Source organism: Rhipicephalus microplus, chromosome 3 (assembly GCF_043290135.1).
Source record: "Rhipicephalus microplus isolate Deutch F79 chromosome 3, USDA_Rmic, whole genome shotgun sequence".
Lineage (NCBI taxonomy): Eukaryota > Metazoa > Arthropoda > Arachnida > Ixodida > Ixodidae > Rhipicephalus > Rhipicephalus microplus.
In genome coordinates this window covers 210753806-210771658 of record NC_134702.1, presented here as the reverse complement: position 1 = coordinate 210771658, position 17853 = coordinate 210753806, and the positions used below count along the sequence as shown (strand labels likewise).

Here is a 17853-nt window from a genome sequence, read left to right as displayed (position 1 = left end):
ATTTCGGATATTGAGAAAAAATATGTTCAATGGCGGTATTAAATAAGTGTACAAAGTCTGACCGATTGTCAGGCGGGCGATAGCATGCAACAATCACACACTGCGCATGACCAATACGCGCGGTAATCGCAACTAGTTCTAGGGGAGTATCGACAATCAAAAGTGATGGATTATAATCTCCTCTGATAGCAATGATGACTCCGCCTCCTCGAGAATTTTCCCTGTCTTTGCGAAATATCTTAAAAGACGGGTGCAGAGCTAGTTCACTGTCCGCGACGTCGCTGGATAGCCAGGTTTCAGTACCGATTATAACATCAGCAGAGCAAGTATGCATCAGTGCCTTTAAACTGTCTAGTTTGTGATACAGGCTGCGGAAGTTGGCCAAAAGTAACGAGACAGTATTTGAAGATACAGCTTTGGATTTTTCTGCAAGTTTTTGTCAAGTACGCGATGACTGGTTGCGTGTAGGAACTTCTACGATGTTATCTTTGACAGGATCATATCGGTAGATGGAGCCTTTCAAGTGCAGAGAGTTATAACGTATAGAAAATGGTTCTGTTCCTTCACGATTACTCCTGGCATATTCACGCAATTTTCTGCGAGCCAACTGTACTTTGGGTGAAAAATCTTCTTCTATCCATACCTTCGGGAAATCGAGGTTTTTCAGTTTGGGGGCGTTCCGTAAAACTTCTGTTTTGGTTTTGAAATTGAGGAACTTAATGATGATAGGCCTATGAAAGCCAGGACGGCGCTGACCAATACGATGAGCGCGTTCGATGTCGCCAACGTTAATCTTCAAGTGGGTAGAACAGAAATCTTTCACGATGGCTTCGGATTCGGCATATCCCTCCTGACCATTTTCAGGTATGCCTTTAATTATTAGGTTGTTACGCCTCATTCTGTTACTGATATCGTCTACGACATCAATGAGCTCATCATTAGTTTTTCTTATGTTAGCCTTAACTTCATGAACGGATGTCCTGACTGCGTCAAAGTGATCCTGTATTTCTTGTACACTACTAATTTTGCTTTCAATAGCGGTGATCCGGGTGTTTAGATTAGCAACTTGCTCTTTCACATCGTTTATGTCTGTCACGACTTCTTCACGAAACTCCCTAAGGAAGACTAGGACGTCGTCAATCTTGGGACCTGGATTGGTTTCAACGTCTCCCGCTTGGAGCAGTAGCAAGGCGAAGCATACTGATAGTAATCCTAGCGAAGGTCTAGGGCAAAGAGCGAGGATGAAGTGCGAACTGTCACTGAAGGGAACGACACTGCTGTACCGGGGCTTATGGCGCACAGAGAACAGACCAATGCGTGACCGGTGAGTGCACAGATCAACACCCATTTGAACAACAATCAAAGTACAGGAAGGGGGATAAGCAGCCACAAACAATTGCACTTAGCTAAGTCACAATAACAAGCACAAAATTCCTACCTATGATAGAAAAGTGCACAACTTAGCACATGCTGCGTGTGGCCGCAAATCCCGATGAATTCCTGTTGAGGCGATGCTTTTATAGGCGTAGGTGGCACTGTTTCTGATGGCGCAGGCGCAGGCTCCGTGAGGTTATCTCCGCAGTCAGCAGGTTCTTACGTCATGCAGATGCGCGGAAGAAGTTGATGACGGACGGCCAGGCAGCGTACAGCGGCAAGCACGAGTCAACCTATGATAGAAAAGTGCACAACTTAGCACATGCTGCGTGTGGCCGCAAATCCCGATGAATTCCTGTTGAGGCGATGCTTTTATAGGCGTAGGTGGCACTGTTTCTGATGGCGCAGGCGCAGGCTCCGTATCATTAGTTCCCACAAATTAAAGGTGGAAAAAGTAAGAAAACCGAGCAACAGTCATTCATTACTGCTCCAGACAGCGCACCCCTCACGACCCACTAAATCTCTCATAAGCAAACAAAAAATATGCAACACCTTTGCCCCGGGTGAGGATTGAACTAACGACCTTCAGATTATGAGACTGACGCGCTGCCTACTGCACTACCGAGGCGGACAAGGGTCACTGGGAAACGCAACCGGTACCATTAGTTCCCACAAATTAAAGGTCGAAAAAATAGGAAAACCGAGCAGCAGTCATTCATTACTGTTCCAGACAGTGCACCCCTTACGACCTAATTAAACTCTCATAAGCAAACAAAAAATCTGCACCGCCTTTGCCCCGGGTGTGGATTGAACTCACGACCTTCAGATTATGAGACTGAAGCGTCGCCTACAGCGCTACCGAGGTGGACTGGTGTCACTGGGAAACACAACCGGTATCAATAGTTCCCACAAGGTAAAGGTCGAAAAAGTAAGAAAACTGAGCAACAGTCATTCATTACTGCTCCACACAGTGCACCCCTCACGACCTAATTAAACTCTCATAAGCAAACAAAAAATCTGCACCGCCTTTGCCCCGGGTGAGGATGAAACTCACGACCTTCAGATTATGAGACTGACGCGCTGCCTACTGCGCTACCGAGGCAGACAGGAGTCACTGGCAAACGCAACCGGTATCATTAGTTCCCACAAATTAAAGGTGGAAAAAGTAAGAAAACCGAGCAACAGTCATTCATTACTGCTCCAGACAGCGCACCCCTCACGACCCACTAAATCTCTCATAAGCAAACAAAAAATCTGCAACACCTTTGCCCCGGGTGAAGATTGAACTCACGACCTTCAGATTATGAGACTGACGTGCTGCCTACTGCACTACCGAGGCGGACAGGGGTCACTGGGAAACGCAACCGGTACCGTTAGTTTCCACAAATTAAAGGTCGAAAAAGTAAGAAAACCGAGCAACAGTCATTCATTACTGCTCCAGACAGTGCACCCCACACGACCTAATTAAACTCTCATAAGCAAACAAAACATCTGCACCGCCTTTGCCCCGGGTGAGGATTGAACTCACGACATTCAGATTATGAGACTGACGCGCTGCCTACTGCACTACCGAGGCGGACAGGGGTCACAGGGAAACACAACCGGTATCACTAGTTCCCACAAATTAAAGGTCGAAAAAATAGGAAAACCGAGCAGCAGTCATTCATTACTGTTTCAGACAGTGCACCCCTCACGACCTAATTAAACTCTCGTGAGCAAACAAAAAATCTGCACCAAATTTGCCCCGGGTGAGGATTGAACTCACGACCTTCAGATTATGAGACTGACGCGCTGCCTACTGCGCTACCGAGGCGGACAGGTGTCACTGGGAAACACAACCGGTATCAATAGTTCCCACACGTTCAAGGTCAAAAAAGTAAGAAAACTCAGCAACAGTCATTCATTACTGCTCCAGACATCGCACCCCTCACGACCTAATTAAACTCTCATAAGCAAACAAAGAAATTGCACCACCTTTGCCCCGGGTGTGGATTGAACTCACGACCTTCAGAATACGAGACTGACGCGCTGCCTACTGCACTACCGAGGCGGACAGGGGTTACTGGGAAACGCAACCGGTATCATTAGTTCCCACAAATTAAAGGTGGAAAAAGTAAGAAAACCGAGCAACAGTCATTCAATAGTGCTACAGACAGCACACCCCTCACGACCTAATTAAACTCTCATAAGCAAACAAAAAATCTGCACCGCCTTTGCCCCGGGTGCGGATTGAACTCACGACCTTCAGATTATGAGACTGACGCGCCGCCTACTGCGCTACCGAGGCGGACAGGTGTCACTGGTAAACACAACCGGTATCAATAGTTCCCACAAGTTAAAGGTCGAAAAAGTAAGAAAACTCAGCAACAGTCATTTATTACTGCTCCAGGCAGCGCACCCTTCACGACCTAATGAAACTCTCATAAGCAAACGAAACATCTGCACCGCCTTTGCCCCGGGTGAGGATTGCACTCACGACATTCAGATTATGAGACTGACGCGCTGCCTACTGCGCTACCGAGGCGGACAGGTGTCACTGGAAAACACAACAGGTATCAATAGTTCCCACAAGTTAAAGGTCGAAAAAATAAGAAAACTCAGCAACAGTCATTCATTACTGCTCCAGACATTGCACCCCTCACGACCTAATTAAACTCTCATAAGCAAACAAAGAAATTGCACCACCTTTGCCCCGGGTGTGGATTGAACTCACGACCTTCAGATTATGAGACTGACGCGCTGCCTACTGCACGGCCAAACGGACAGGGGTTACTGGGAAACGCAACCGGTATAATTAGTTCCCACAAATTAAAGGTGGAAAAAGTAAGAAAACCGAGCAACAGTCATTCATTACTGCTCAAGACAGTGCGCCCCTCACGACCTAATTAAACTCTCATAAGCAAACAAAACATCTGCTCCGCCTTTGCCCCGGGAGAGAATTGAACTCACGACCTTCAGATTATGAGACTGACGCGCTGCCTAATGCGCTACCGAGTCGGACAAGGCTCACTGGGAAACAGAACCGGTATCACTAGTTCCCATAAATTAAAGGTCGAAAAAATAGAAAAACCAAACAGCAGTCATTCATTACTGCTCCAGACAGTGCACCCCTCACGACCTAATGAAACTCTCATAAGCAAACGAAACATCTGCACCGCCTTTGCCCCGGGTGAGGATTGCACTCACGACATTCAGATTATGAGACTGACGCGCTGCCTACTGCGCTACCGAGGCGGACAGGTGTCACTGGGAAACACAACCGGTATCAATAGTTCCCACATGTTAAAAGTCAAAAAAGTAAGAAAACTCAGCAACAGTCATTCATTACTGCTCCAGACAGCGCACCCCTCCCGACCTAATTAAACTCTCATAAGCAAAGAAAAAAACTGCACCGCCTTTGGCCCGGGTGAGGATTGAACTCACGACCTTCAGATTATGAGACTGACGCGCTGCCTACTGCGCTACCGAGGCAGACAGGAGTCACTGGCAAACGCAACCGGTATCATTAGTTCCCACAAAAAAGGTGGAAAAAGTAAGAAAACCGAGCAACAGTCATTCATTACTGCTCCAGACAGCGCACCCCTCACGACCCACTAAATCTCTCATAAGCAAACAAAAAATCTGCAACACCTTTGCCCCGGGTGAAGATTGAACTCACGACCTTCAGATTATGAGACTGACGTGCTGCCTACTGCACTACCGAGGCGGACAGGGGTCACTGGGAAACGCAACCGGTACCGTTAGTTCCCACAAATTAAAGGTCGAAAAAGTAAGAAAACCGAGCAACAGTCATTCATTACTGCTCCAGACAGTGCACCCCACACGACCTAATTAAACTCTCATAAGCAAACAAAACATCTGCACCGCCTTTGCCCCGGGTGAGGATTGAACTCACGACATTCAGATTATGAGACTGACGCGCTGCCTACTGCACTACCGAGGCGGACAGGGGTCACAGGGAAACACAACCGGTATCACTAGTTCCCACGAATTAAAGGTCGAAAAAATAGGAAAACCGAGCAGCAGTCATTCATTACTGTTTCAGACAGTGCACCCCTCACGACCTAATTAAACTCTCGTGAGCAAACAAAAAATCTGCACCAAATTTGCCCCGGGTGAGGATTGAACTCACGACCTTCAGATTATGAGACTGACGCGCTGCCTACTGCGCTACCGAGGCGGACAGGTGTCACTGGGAAACACAACCGGTATCAATAGTTCCCACACGTTCAAGGTCAAAAAAGTAAGAAAACTCAGCAACAGTCATTCATTACTGCTCCAGACATCGCACCCCTCACGACCTAATTAAACTCTCATAAGCAAACAAAGAAATTGCACCACCTTTGCCCCGGGTGTGGATTGAACTCACGACCTTCAGAATACGAGACTGACGCGCTGCCTACTGCACTACCGAGGCGGACAGGGGTTACTGGGAAACGCAACCGGTATCATTAGTTCCCACAAATTAAAGGTGGAAAAAGTAAGAAAACCGAGCAACAGTCATTCAATAGTGCTACAGACAGCACACCCCTCACGACCTAATTAAACTCTCATAAGCAAACAAAAAATCTGCACCGCCTTTGCCCCGGGTGCGGATTGAACTCACGACCTTCAGATTATGAGACTGACGCGCCGCCTACTGCGCTACCGAGGCGGACAGGTGTCACTGGGAAACACAACCGGTATCAATAGTTCCCACATGTTAAAAGTCAAAAAAGTAAGAAAACTCAGCAACAGTCATTCATTACTGCTCCAGACAGCGCACCCCTCCCGACCTAATTAAACTCTCATAAGCAAACAAAAAAACTGCATCACCTTTGCGCCGTGTGAGGATCGAACTCACGACCTTCAGATTATGAGACTGACGCACTGCCTACTTTTTTTTTTTTTTTTATTTATTGCCTGGCATGGACATTGTACAGGGCAATCATTGCACACACATATATTACAATACAAAGAAAAAAAAACAGCATTGCCATCAGTCCCATTTGTACTGATGTTGTCCTCTTAAAAATACTTAAGGTTTGCCAGGGGTTCAAACCTTGACAACCATTCTGGCTCGATATCCTCTATTTTGCTACACTCAATGAATGCAGACATGCTTTGCCTGAAATAAATTACTGCTGGCTTTGCGTCCGGGTCGAAATGGTATCCGGCCATTCGTGCACGCCATATACAGTGGAGACCGGTCAACATCACTACATCAAATGGGACCCCATCATCATTTGTTACTGCGAGGTACCTTATTCCGTGTGGGTCTAGTGGAAAATCCTTCTTTATTGTCCTCTGTAATATGTCCCAAAAATGTACCCCTTCCCAACAATGCAAAAAAACATGGTCTATTGTTTCTGGTTTCTTACATATCAAGCAGTGTGACCCCCATGGTGTAAAAAAACCCCGTTCCTCTGTGAAAGTCTTTACTGATAGTGTTCCTGTGTGTAACTTGAAGAAAAAAGTTTTCACCCCTGTAGGTACATGCATGTTTCTCACCCGCTTCAGTACATTTTGTCCCGGTCTTCCACTGTATATGGCCCTGTACAATGGTACTGGCAAAACCATAGCACATACATCTTTGTACAATTCTTTTCTTCTAACACTTGCTAGATAATCTATCGAAAAGCGTACAGATAAAAAACGTACACTGTCTACCACTTCCTTGAGATACCCACGCAACGTCACGGGCCGGCTATCCGTAGTAACAACAAGATCTGGTAAGGCACTGCCTAACCTGAGCTGGCATACCGTACGCAAAAACGGATCCCTGACGTCACGGAAAAACAAAAATCTATTTACTACTTGTCTCACAAATAGGTGCGCCAAACCAAGACCTCCGTCCTTCACGCGCCTGAACAAGTTGGTCCGTCTGCACCTTTCCCATTTCGAGCCCCATATAAAAACTGCGAACACTCTGTGCAGCCTTTGCACGTTGATCCTTGAACAATGTAACACCTGCATCACATACCACAGTTTAGCGATAAAAAACATGTTGCACACAGTAGCCCTAGCAAAAACAGACAGGTTCATGCCTTTCCACCTGTCTGCTTTTTCCTTCGTCTCTTTTGTTTGACGCGACCAATACTCCTCGCTGCCGTTATAACATTCCAGGGGAACACCGAGGTACCTTGTCGGTGTTTCCGTCCAGTGCACATTCGCAAAAAGGTCCGGCTTTGAAGGCCACCTTCCGTGCCAAAGCCCAAGAGATTTCGCCCAGTTTACGCGGCTTCCTGTGACGCTACAAAAATGTTTCACAACACTTATCGTTTCCTCTACACTTTCTTTGTTCGTACAACACACCGCAATGTCATCTGCATATGCCAGCAGCTTAACTTCCACTGCCGCCAAGCTGAAGCCACGTATTTTTTCATTTTCATTTATCGCTAAGCACATCGCTTCGATGTAAATACAAAACAAAAGTGGACTGAGGGGGCAGCCTTGACGCACAGAACGCATTACGTGAATGGGGGCCCCCAAAGACTTGTTAACAATTAAACGTGTTGTGCAGTTCTGGTACGCCAAGGCCACTCCCTCCTTGATGATGGAACCGACATTAATATGATCTAAGATGACAAACAAAATATCATGCGCAACACAATCAAAAGCTTTCTCCAGGTCTATCTGGAGCACAGCAACGCCAAGTGAATCTTCGTCACAACACTCTAGCACACACCGCATCTTGTGAATGTTTGAGCTAATGGTTCTGCCTTTGATTCCACAAGTTTGGTGCTCTCCAACAATTTCTTTAATGACACCTTGAAGTCGCGCTGCCAGAACCTTCATAAAAATCTTGTAGTCGACATTGGTCAGCGATATGGGCCTATACGATGTCACCAGTTTAAGTTTTTCCCCTTCGTCCGTTTTAGGAATTAATATCGTATGCGCTTTGCTGAAGGAGGGCGGCAGAGTTTTCCGTTCGTACGCCTCATTGAACAGCTCAGCTAACCCCGGGGACAGTTCTGTTCTAAACGTCTTATACCATGCTGCGGTTAGGCCATCGGGTCCCGGTGACTTTCCGGGGTTCAGATGACCAATCGCGCGTTCCACTTCGCCTTCCGTTATTCTGCCTTCTAAAAGCTTTTTTGTGTCGTCACTAAGCCGCGGCAAGCGCTTGAGAAACTCTTCTTTAAAACCATGTACATTCGCTTTTCGAATTGCAAAAAGTGACTGATAATACGCAACAAAGGCCCGTTCGATGCTTTCATTGTCGCTCGCGAGAGTCCCGTTGCAATAGACCTTATCGATGTGGTTTCGGCGTCCTTGCGCTTTTTCGAGACCAAGCGCCCTTTTTGTGGGCGTCTCACCCGCGGCAAGATCATTTGCGCGCGCGCGAACCCAGGCGCCTCGATAACGCTCTCTGTCATGCAGTTCTAATTTTTCCTTGACACTGCGCACCTCGTCTTTGCAAGTCCCAGGCTCCCGACTTTCTAGGGCTATCAGCTGCTGCTGTGTTTTCTTAAGACTTCTTTCTTTTATTTGCGCTTCGAATTTTAGCGTGCTCGATCTGTCAAGCGCTTTCATTTTCACCTTCTGCTTTAAACACTCCCATTTCTCTGCTACTGTTTCCGTTTTTTCCATAAGCACTTCATTAATGGTCTCGTGCACTGCTTCTAAAAATGGTTCATCTTTTAGTAACAATGCGTTCAGTTTCCATAAATCCCAGTTGAAAACCTTACGCTGTTTCTTCATGCCTATGCGACACACAACCAAACAGTGATCTGAAAACGACACTGGCTCAACCGAAAAATCGTGACACATAGGCAATACATCTAAGGATAGGTACATGCGGTCTAAACGCGCATGGCTATTGCCTTGAAATCGCGTGTAGATCACTTCGCGATTTGCTGCCACACATTCATACACGTCTTCCAAGTCATTTTCGGTTATTAATTTGCCTAGCACGTCACTGCTTTTGTCACGAACGCCAGTGCTATTGACTCTATCGCGAGCCCTTAAAACACAGTTAAAATCACCTAACAAAACCACCCTCTTATCACACTTTGTCCACTGAAACAAGTTAGAAAAAAACTGAGCACGCTCTTCTACACTATTCGGTGCGTATACGCATATAACTCTGAATTCAGTGGCACCATAAACAAAGTCACAATAAACAATTCTGCCCGACTGGCATGAAAAAACACTTTGCACAAAAAGGCTTTGCAATTTTTTAACAAAAAGAACACAACCCGCGGACGTTCCTATCGAGTGGCTTACGACCGCGTAATATCGGTCAGTGAAACGGCGCACCATGCTCCCGGTCTCCTCCTCTCCGTCTACCTTGGTTTCCTGGACGGCTAGGACGTCTATGTCTTGGTCTGTGAGCAACCGATAGAGCTGACTTTGCCTACGCCTAGCCGCCAACCCTCTGACGTTAAGCGTAGCTATGCTGAATGGCGGAGTTAATGCCATAGTGACTTATTCGCTAAAGGAGTAGGCCCGGAGCATGGCGCTTACCTTTCACGACCAGCCCTCGGCTAGCCGCCTCCAGGACCATCCTGCTTCCCAGCGCTGTTTTCTTTTGCCTTGTCCGCCAGTCTCCGGTCGGTAGGGACTTTCGGCTCAGGTTTGAGACTACGCCGCCTCCCTTGCGGCGCCTTCGCAGGCGGCTCCTGGCTGCTGGTGGACGACGCCCCGTCCTGCTCTACCGAGTCGTCGAGTGGACGCTTTAGCGTGGCGCTGGTCACGCACATCTCGTCGTCGCTGTCCGCCGCCGTCTCTCCCTGACCCTCCGTTGTGTCAGCTGTCCCCACTGGAACCACGTCCGTCTCGACCCGCTCAGGCTCGGCCGCTGACGGAGCGCTGGCCGGTGTAGTCGAAAGCTGGAGAGTCTCCGGAAACTTGGGTGTGTCTGCCGGCGCCGCCCCTCCAGTAGTCACAGGGACCACTGGGCTTCCGACCCCTTTGGCTGCGTCCTCTGCCTCGGCCGCGTCCATGACGTGATCAGCCATCGCCTCGTTCTTCGCTGGCCCCATTGCACTGGCGTACGTTCGAACGCAATCGGCCTCGACGTGCCCGAAGCGTTTGCACCGTGAGCAACGGGGAACCTTGCACTCTCGGCGGACGTGCCCTTTGCCTTGGCAGCGCAAGCATTGCATCAGCCGACCAGGCACAACCAGCAAGGCCAGCTCCCCATCGATCCTGATCTGGTGCGGAAGGTCTTCGACCTTGACGCCGCTTTTCAGCTTCAGGAGAGCTGTTCTTGTGGTCGAACACTTGTCGGCCATGCCCGGGACACGCCACCGCTCACGGCTCACCTCCACGACCTTGCCGAAAGCCGACAGCGCCGTCCGTACTTCTTCGTCGCTCACCCCGTGAAGCAGCCAGTGAATTCGTAGCCGCACCTGCTGGTCCTGTGGGTCGACGACGACGCAGCGCCGCCCCTTCACCTGCAGCTCCTTCAAGGCGAGCAGGCGTTTCGTGGGAGCGGCATCATTGAATGTCACCGCCCACAAGTGGTTAACCTGGTATGCACCGAGGCTTACCACATCCGGCAGCAGGCCCGTTGGCGTCAATGCGTCCCTGAAATCTTCGACCTTGTATGGCCTCGCTCGTACATCACCGTGTAAAAACACGGTGTTGATAACAAGTCGTCCTTTTGGCATTTGCGGCAAAATAAACTGGTATTCGCTATCTCCGTTCCTGTTTCCGCGGCTAAGATTGGCCGCTGTCGCCGCTCCGCTGGAGCTCATGATCCTGCGATCCGTTCAGCACTACTGCCGGAAGCAGAAATGACGCACTGCCTACTGCGCTACCGAGGCGGACAAGGGTCACTGGGAAACGCAACCGGTATCATTAGTTCCCACAAATTGAAGGTTGAAAAAATAAGAAAACCAAACAACAGTCATTCATTACTGCTCCAGACAGTGCACCCCTCACGACCAATTAAACTCTCGTGAGCAAACAAAAAATCTGCACCAAATTTGCTCCGGGTGAGGATTGAACTCACGACCTTCAGAATATGAGACTGACGCGCTGCCTACTGCGCTACCGAGGTGGACAGGTGTCACTGGGAAACACAACCGGTATCAATAGTTCCCACACGTTAAAGGTCGAGAAAGTAAGAAAACTCAGCAACTTGTCATTCATTACTGCTCCAGACAGCGCACCCCTTACGGCCTAATTAAACTCTCATAAGCAAACAAAGAAATTGCACCACCTTTGCCCTGGGTGTGGATTGAACTCACGACCTTCAGATTATGAGACTGACGCGCCGCCTACTGCGCTACCGAGGCGGACAGGGCTCACTGGGAAACAGAACCGGTATTACTAGTTCCCATAAATTAAAGGTCGAAAAATTAGAAAAACCGAGCAACAGTCATTCATGACTGCTCCAGACAGCGCACCCCTCACGACCCAATTAAACTCTCATAAGCAAACAAAACATCTGCACCGCCTTTGCCCCTGGTGAGGATTGAACTCACGACCTTCAGATTATGAGACTGATGCTCTGCCTACTGCGCTATCAAAGCGGACAGGTGTCACTGGGGAACGCAACCGGGATCATTAGTTCCCACAAATTAAAGGTCGAAAATGTAAGAAAACCGAGCAACAGTCATTCATTACTGCTCCAGACAGCGCAACCTTCACGACCCAATTAAACTCTCATAAGCAAACAAAAAATCTGCACCACATTTGCCCCGGGTGAGGATTGAACTCACGATCTTCAGATTATGAGACTGACGCGCTGCCTACTGCGCTACCGAGGCAGACAGGAGTCACTGGCAAACGCAACCGGTATCATTAGTTCCCACAAATTAAAGGTGGAAAAAGTAAGAAAACCGAGCAACAGTCATTCATTACTGCTCCAGACAGCGCACCCCTCACGACCCACTAAATCTCTCATAAGCAAACAAAAAATCTGCACCACATTTGCCCCGGGTGAGGATTGAACTCACGACCTTCAGATTGTGAGACTGACGCGCTGCCTACTGCACTACCGAGGCGGACAAGGGTCAGTGGGAAACGCAACCGGTATCAATAGTTCCCACACGCTAAAGGTCGAAAAAGTAAGAAAACTCAGCTACAGTCATTCATTACTGCTTTAGACAGCGCACCCCTCACGACCGAATTAAACTCTCATAGGCAAACAAAAATCTGCACCGCCTTTGCCCCGGGTGTGGATTGAACTCACGACCTTCAGATTATGAGACTGAAGCGCCGCCTACTGCGCTACCGAGGTGGACTGGTGCCACTGGGAAACACCACCGGTATCAATAGTTCCCACAAGTTAAAGGTCGAAACAGTAAGAAAACTCAGCAACAGTCATTCATTACTGCTGTAGACAGCGCACCCTTCACGACCTAATTAAACTCTCATAAGCAAACAAAACAACTATACCGCCTTTGCCCCGGGTGAGGATGGAACTCACGACCTTCAGATTATGAGACTGACGCGCTGCCTACTACGCTACCGAGGCGGACAGGGGTCACTGGGAAACGCAACCGGTATCATTAGTTCCCACAAATTAAAGGTTGAAAAAATTAGAAAACCGAACAACTGTCATTCATTACAGCTCCAGACAGTGCACCCCTCACGACGTAATTAAACTCTCATGAGCAAAGAAAAAATCTGCAACAAATTTGCCCCTGGTGAGGATTGAACTCACGACCTTCAGATTATGAGACTGACGCGCTGCCTACTGCGCTACCGAGGCGGACAAGTGTCACTGGAAAACACAACCGGTATCAATGGTTCCCACACGTTAAAGGTCGAAAAAGTAAGAAAACTCAGCAACAGTCATTCATTACTGCTCCAGACAGCGCACCCCTCACGACCTAATTAAACTCTCATAGGCAAACAAAAAATCTGCACCGCCTTTGCCCCGGGTGTGGATTGAACTCACGACCTTCAGATTATGAGACTGAAGCGCCGCCTACTGCGCTACCGAGGTGGACTGGTGTCACTGGGAAACACAACCGGTATCAATAGTTCCCACAAGATAAAGGTCGAAAAAGTAAGAAAACTCAGCAACAGTCATTCATTACTGCTCCAGACAGCGCACCCTTCACGACCTAATTAAACTCTCATAAGCAAACAAAACAACTACACCGCCTTTGCCCCGGGTGAGGATGGAACTCACGACCTTCAGATTATGAGACTGACGCGCTGCCTACTGTGCTACCGAGGCGGACACGGGTCACTGCGAAACGCAACCGGTATCGTTAGTTCCCACAAATAAAGGTCGAAAAAGTAAGAAAACTGAGCAACAGTCATTCATTACTGCTCCGCACAGTGCACCCCTCACGACCTAATTAAACTCTCATAAGCAAACAAAAAATCTGCACCGCCTTTGCCCCGGGTGAGGATTGAACTCACGACCTTCAGATTATGAGACTGACGCGCTGCCCACTGCGCTACCGAGGCAAACAGGAGTCACTGGCAAACGCAACCGGTATCATTAGTTCCCACACGCTAAAGGTCGAAAAAGTAAGAAAACTCAGCTACAGTCATTCATTACTGCTTTAGACAGCGCACCCCTCACGACCGAATTAAACTCTCATAAGCAAACAAAAATCTGCACCGCCTTTGCCCCAGGTGTGGATTGAACTCACGACCTTCAGATTATGAGACTGACGCGCTGCCTACTGCGCTACCGAGGCGGACAGGTGTCACTTGGAAACACAACCGGTATCAATAGTTCCCACAAGTTAAAGGTCGAAAAGGTAAGAAAACTCAGCAACAGTCATTCATTAATGCTCCAGACAGCGCACCCCTCACGACCTAATTAAACTCTAATAAGCAAAGAAAAAAACTGCACCGCCTTTGGCCCGGGTGAGGATTGAACTCACGACCTTCAGATTATGAGACTGACGCGCTGCCTACTGCGCTACCGAGGCAGCCAGGAGTCACTGGGAAACGCAACCGGTATAATTAGTTCCCACAAATTAAAGGTGGAAAAAGTAAGAAAACCGAGCAACAGTCATTCATTACTGCTCCAGACAGCGCACCCCTCACGACCCACTAAATCTCTCATAAGCAAACAAAAAATATGCTACACCTTTGCCCCGGGTGAGGATTGAACTAACGACCTTCAGATTATGAGACTGACGCGCTGCCTACTGCACTACCGAGGCGGACAAGGGTCACTGGGAAACGCAACCGGTACCATTAGTTTCCAAAAATTAAAGGTCGAAAAAATAGGAAAACCGAGCAGCAGTCATTCATTACTGTTCCAGACAGTGCACCCCTTACGACCTAATTAAACTCTCATAAGCAAACAAAAAATCTGCACCGCCTTTGCCCCGTGTGTGGATTGAACACACGACCTTCAGATTATGAGACTGAAGCGTCGCCTACAGCGCTACCGAGGTGGACTGGTGTCACTGGCAAACGCAACCGGTATCATTAGTTCCCACAAATTAAAGGTGGAAAAAGTAAGAAAACCGAGCAACAGTCATTCATTACTGCTCCAGACAGCGCACCCCTCACGACCCACTAAATCTCTCATAAGCAAACAAAAAATCTGCAACACCTTTGCCCCGGGTGAAGATTGAACTCACGACCTTCAGATTATGAGACTGACGTGCTGCCTACTGCACTACCGAGGCGGACAGGGGTCACTGGGAAACGCAACCGGTACCGTTAGTTCCCACAAATTAAAGGTCGAAAAAGTAAGAAAACCGAGCAACAGTCATTCAATACTGCTCCAGACAGTGCACCCCACACGACCTAATTAAACTCTCATAAGAAAACAAAACATCTGCACCGCCTTTGCCCCGGGTGAGGATTGAACTCACGACATTCAGATTATGAGACTGACGCGCTGCCTACTGCACTACCGAGGCGGACAGGGGTCACAGGGAAACACAACCGGTATCACTAGTTCCCACAAATTAAAGGTCGAAAAAATAGGAAAACCGAGCAGCAGTCATTCATTACTGTTTCAGACAGTGCACCCCTCACGACCTAATTAAACTCTCGTGAGCAAACAAAAAATCTGCACCAAATTTGCCCCGGGTGAGGATTGAACTCACGACCTTCAGATTATGAGACTGACGCGCTGCCTACTGCGCTACCGAGGCGGACAGTTGTCACTGGGAAACACAACCGGTATCAATAGTTCCCACACGTTCAAGGTCAAAAAAGTAAGAAAACTCAGCAACAGTCATTCATTACTGCTCCAGACATCGCACCCCTCACGACCTAATTAAACTCTCATAAGCAAACAAAGAAATTGCACCACCTTTGCCCCGGGTGTGGATTGAACTCACGACCTTCAGAATACGAGACTGACGCGCTGCCTACTGCACTACCGAGGCGGACAGGGGTTACTGGGAAACGCAACCGGTATCATTAGTTCCCACAAATTAAAGGTGGAAAAAGTAAGAAAACCGAGCAACAGTCATTCAATAGTGCTACAGACAGCACACCCCTCACGACCTAATTAAACTCTCATAAGCAAACAAAAAATCTGCACCGCCTTTGCCCCGGGTGCGGATTGAACTCACGACCTTCAGATTATGAGACTGACGCGCCGCCTACTGCGCTACCGAGGCGGACAGGTGTCACTGGTAAACACAACCGGTATCAATAGTTCCCACAAGTTAAAGGTCGAAAAAGTAAGAAAACTCAGCAACAGTCATTTATTACTGCTCCAGACAGCGCACCCTTCACGACCTAATGAAACTCTCATAAGCAAACGAAACATCTGCACCGCCTTTGCCCCGGGTGAGGATTGCACTCACGACATTCAGATTATGAGACTGACGCGCTGCCTACTGCGCTACCGAGGCGGACAGGTGTCACTGGAAAGCACAACAGGTATCAATAGTTCCCACAAGTTAAAGGTCGAAAAAATAAGAAAACTCAGCAACAGTCATTCATTACTGCTCCAGACATTGCACCCCTCACGACCTAATTAAACTCTCATAAGCAAACAAAGAAATTGCACCACCTTTGCCCCGGGTGTGGATTGAACTCACGACCTTCAGATTATGAGACTGACGCGCTGCCTACTGCACGGCCGAGGCGGACAGGGGTTACTGGGAAACGCAACCGGTATAATTAGTTCCCACAAATTAAAGGTGGAAAAAGTAAGAAAACCGAGCAACAGTCATTCATTACTGCTCAAGACAGTGCGCCCCTCACGACCTAATTAAACTCTCATAAGCAAACAAAACATCTGCTCCGCCTTTGCCCCGGGAGAGAATTGAACTCACGACCTTCAGATTATGAGACTGACGCGCTGCCTAATGCGCTACCGAGTCGGACAAGGCTCATTGGGAAACAGAACCGGTATCACTAGTTCCCATAAATTAAAGGTCGAAAAAATAGAAAAACCAAACAGCAGTCCTTCATTACTTTTCCAGACAGTGCACCCCTCACGACCTAATGAAACTCTCATAAGCAAACGAAACATCTGCACCGCCTTTGCCCCGGGTGAGGATTGCACTCACGACATTCAGATTATGAGACTGACGCGCTGCCTACTGCGCTACCGAGGCGGACAGGTGTCACTGGGAAACACAACCGGTATCAATAGTTCCCACATGTTAAAAGTCAAAAAAGTAAGAAAACTCAGCAACAGTCATTCATTACTGCTCCAGACAGCGCACCCCTCCCGACCTAATTAAACTCTCATAAGCAAACAAAAAAACTGCATCACCTTTGCGCCGTGTGAGGATCGAACTCACGACCTTCAGATTATGAGACTGACGCACTGCCTACTGCGCTACCGAGGCGGACAAGGGTCACTGGGAAACGCAACCGGTATCATTAGTTCCCACAAATTGAAGGTTGAAAAAATAAGAAAACCAAACAACAGTCATTCATTACTGCTCCAGACAGTGCACCCCTCACGACCAATTAAACTCTCGTGAGCAAACAAAAAATCTGCACCAAATTTGCTCCGGGTGAGGATTGAACTCACGACCTTCAGAATATGAGACTGACGCGCTGCCTACTGCGCTACCGAGGTGGACAGGTGTCACTGGGAAACACAACCGGTATCAATAGTTCCCACACGTTAAAGGTCGAGAAAGTAAGAAAACTCAGCAACTTGTCATTCATTACTGCTCCAGACAGCGCACCCCTTACGGCCTAATTAAACTCTCATAAGCAAACAAAGAAATTGCACCACCTTTGCCCTGGGTGTGGATTGAACTCACGACCTTCAGATTATGAGACTGACGCGCCGCCTACTGCGCTACCGAGGCGGACAGGGCTCACTGGGAAACAGAACCGGTATTACTAGTTCCCATAAATTAAAGGTCGAAAAATTAGAAAAACCGAGCAACAGTCATTCATGACTGCTCCAGACAGCGCACCCCTCACGACCCAATTAAACTCTCATAAGCAAACAAAACATCTGCACCGCCTTTGCCCCTGGTGAGGATTGAACTCACGACCTTCAGATTATGAGACTGATGCTCTGCCTACTGCGCTATCAAAGCGGACAGGTGTCACTGGGGAACGCAACCGGGATCATTAGTTCCCACAAATCAAAGGTCGAAAATGTAAGAAAACCGAGCAACAGTCATTCATTAC

General features: G+C 48.2%; 23 non-coding genes across 23 annotated transcripts; all 23 read right to left on the bottom strand.

Annotated features, from left to right (window-relative positions):
• Positions 1-2403: 2403 nt before the first annotated feature.
• Positions 2404-2476, bottom strand: TRNAM-CAU (transfer RNA methionine (anticodon CAU)). The gene has a single exon. It is a non-coding gene; the product is annotated as a tRNA-Met (tRNA).
• Positions 2477-2640: 164 nt separating this feature from the next.
• On the bottom strand, positions 2641-2713 carry TRNAM-CAU (transfer RNA methionine (anticodon CAU)). Its single transcript has one exon. It is a non-coding gene; the product is annotated as a tRNA-Met (tRNA).
• A 164-nt stretch (positions 2714-2877) lies between these two features.
• TRNAM-CAU (transfer RNA methionine (anticodon CAU)) lies at positions 2878-2950 on the bottom strand. Its single transcript has one exon. It is a non-coding gene; the product is annotated as a tRNA-Met (tRNA).
• A 164-nt stretch (positions 2951-3114) lies between these two features.
• TRNAM-CAU (transfer RNA methionine (anticodon CAU)) lies at positions 3115-3187 on the bottom strand. Its single transcript has one exon. It is a non-coding gene; the product is annotated as a tRNA-Met (tRNA).
• Positions 3188-3825: 638 nt separating this feature from the next.
• On the bottom strand, positions 3826-3898 carry TRNAM-CAU (transfer RNA methionine (anticodon CAU)). The gene has a single exon. It is a non-coding gene; the product is annotated as a tRNA-Met (tRNA).
• A 637-nt stretch (positions 3899-4535) lies between these two features.
• TRNAM-CAU (transfer RNA methionine (anticodon CAU)) lies at positions 4536-4608 on the bottom strand. Its single transcript has one exon. It is a non-coding gene; the product is annotated as a tRNA-Met (tRNA).
• Positions 4609-4772: 164 nt separating this feature from the next.
• Positions 4773-4845, bottom strand: TRNAM-CAU (transfer RNA methionine (anticodon CAU)). Its single transcript has one exon. It is a non-coding gene; the product is annotated as a tRNA-Met (tRNA).
• Positions 4846-5007: 162 nt separating this feature from the next.
• TRNAM-CAU (transfer RNA methionine (anticodon CAU)) lies at positions 5008-5080 on the bottom strand. The gene has a single exon. It is a non-coding gene; the product is annotated as a tRNA-Met (tRNA).
• A 164-nt stretch (positions 5081-5244) lies between these two features.
• TRNAM-CAU (transfer RNA methionine (anticodon CAU)) lies at positions 5245-5317 on the bottom strand. Its single transcript has one exon. It is a non-coding gene; the product is annotated as a tRNA-Met (tRNA).
• A 164-nt stretch (positions 5318-5481) lies between these two features.
• Positions 5482-5554, bottom strand: TRNAM-CAU (transfer RNA methionine (anticodon CAU)). Its single transcript has one exon. It is a non-coding gene; the product is annotated as a tRNA-Met (tRNA).
• A 6447-nt stretch (positions 5555-12001) lies between these two features.
• Positions 12002-12074, bottom strand: TRNAM-CAU (transfer RNA methionine (anticodon CAU)). The gene has a single exon. It is a non-coding gene; the product is annotated as a tRNA-Met (tRNA).
• Positions 12075-12238: 164 nt separating this feature from the next.
• TRNAV-CAC (transfer RNA valine (anticodon CAC)) lies at positions 12239-12311 on the bottom strand. The gene has a single exon. It is a non-coding gene; the product is annotated as a tRNA-Val (tRNA).
• A 400-nt stretch (positions 12312-12711) lies between these two features.
• On the bottom strand, positions 12712-12784 carry TRNAM-CAU (transfer RNA methionine (anticodon CAU)). Its single transcript has one exon. It is a non-coding gene; the product is annotated as a tRNA-Met (tRNA).
• Positions 12785-12948: 164 nt separating this feature from the next.
• Positions 12949-13021, bottom strand: TRNAM-CAU (transfer RNA methionine (anticodon CAU)). Its single transcript has one exon. It is a non-coding gene; the product is annotated as a tRNA-Met (tRNA).
• Positions 13022-13422: 401 nt separating this feature from the next.
• Positions 13423-13495, bottom strand: TRNAM-CAU (transfer RNA methionine (anticodon CAU)). The gene has a single exon. It is a non-coding gene; the product is annotated as a tRNA-Met (tRNA).
• Positions 13496-13658: 163 nt separating this feature from the next.
• On the bottom strand, positions 13659-13731 carry TRNAM-CAU (transfer RNA methionine (anticodon CAU)). The gene has a single exon. It is a non-coding gene; the product is annotated as a tRNA-Met (tRNA).
• A 163-nt stretch (positions 13732-13894) lies between these two features.
• TRNAM-CAU (transfer RNA methionine (anticodon CAU)) lies at positions 13895-13967 on the bottom strand. The gene has a single exon. It is a non-coding gene; the product is annotated as a tRNA-Met (tRNA).
• Positions 13968-14131: 164 nt separating this feature from the next.
• On the bottom strand, positions 14132-14204 carry TRNAM-CAU (transfer RNA methionine (anticodon CAU)). The gene has a single exon. It is a non-coding gene; the product is annotated as a tRNA-Met (tRNA).
• Positions 14205-14842: 638 nt separating this feature from the next.
• TRNAM-CAU (transfer RNA methionine (anticodon CAU)) lies at positions 14843-14915 on the bottom strand. Its single transcript has one exon. It is a non-coding gene; the product is annotated as a tRNA-Met (tRNA).
• Positions 14916-15079: 164 nt separating this feature from the next.
• On the bottom strand, positions 15080-15152 carry TRNAM-CAU (transfer RNA methionine (anticodon CAU)). Its single transcript has one exon. It is a non-coding gene; the product is annotated as a tRNA-Met (tRNA).
• A 164-nt stretch (positions 15153-15316) lies between these two features.
• TRNAM-CAU (transfer RNA methionine (anticodon CAU)) lies at positions 15317-15389 on the bottom strand. Its single transcript has one exon. It is a non-coding gene; the product is annotated as a tRNA-Met (tRNA).
• Positions 15390-16027: 638 nt separating this feature from the next.
• Positions 16028-16100, bottom strand: TRNAM-CAU (transfer RNA methionine (anticodon CAU)). Its single transcript has one exon. It is a non-coding gene; the product is annotated as a tRNA-Met (tRNA).
• A 638-nt stretch (positions 16101-16738) lies between these two features.
• TRNAM-CAU (transfer RNA methionine (anticodon CAU)) lies at positions 16739-16811 on the bottom strand. The gene has a single exon. It is a non-coding gene; the product is annotated as a tRNA-Met (tRNA).
• Positions 16812-17853: the final 1042 nt, after the last annotated feature.